Raw genomic sequence first — 854 nt, 5'->3', positions numbered from 1 at the left:
CCTCTCTCTCCCCCATCATTCCTCAATCCCTCCCTCTCTCTCCCCCAGCATTCCTCAATCCCTCCTTCCCTCTCTCTCCCCCAGCATTCCTCAATCCCTCCCTCTTTCTCTCCCCCACCATTCCTCAATCCCTCCTTCCCTCTCTCTCCCCCAGCATTCCTCAATCCCTCCCTCTCTCTCCCCCAGCATTCCTCAATCCCTCCCTCTCTCTCCCCCAGCATTCCTCAATCCCTCCCTCTCTCTCCCCCAGCATTCCTCAATCCCTCCCTCTTTCTCTCCCCCACCATTCCTCAATCCCTCCTTCCCTCTCTCTCCCCCAGCATTCCTCAATCCCTCCCTCTCTCTCCCCCAGCATTCCTCAATCCCTCCCTCTCTCTCCCCCAGCATTCCTCAATCCCTCCCTCTCTCTCCCCCAGCATTCCTCAATCCCTCCCTCTCTCTCCCCCAGCATTCCTCAATCCCTCCCTCTCTCTCCCCCAGCATTCCTCAATCCCTCCCTCCCTCCCTCTCCCACACCATTCCTCAATCCCTCCCTCCCTCTCTCTCCCCCAGCATTCCTCAATCCCTCCCTCTCTCTCCCCCACCATTCCTCAATCCCTCCCTCTCTCTCCCCCAGCATTCCTCAATCCCTCCCTCCCTCTCTCCACCCCACCATTCCTCAATCCCTCCCTCCCTCCCTCTCCCACACCATTCCTCAATCCCTCCCTCCCTCTCTCTCCCCCAGCATTCCTCAATCCCTCCCTCTCTCTCCCCCAGCATTCCTCAATCCCTCCCTCTCTCTCCCCCAGCATTCCTCAATCCCTCCCTCTCTCTCCCCCAGCATTCCTCAATCCCTCCCTCCCCTCTCTCCCCCA

This window comes from Oncorhynchus masou, unplaced genomic scaffold, assembly GCF_036934945.1.
Source record: "Oncorhynchus masou masou isolate Uvic2021 unplaced genomic scaffold, UVic_Omas_1.1 unplaced_scaffold_663, whole genome shotgun sequence".
Lineage (NCBI taxonomy): Eukaryota > Metazoa > Chordata > Actinopteri > Salmoniformes > Salmonidae > Oncorhynchus > Oncorhynchus masou.
The sequence above is the reverse complement of the archived record's forward strand: the minus strand, read 5'-3'. Positions refer to the sequence as shown.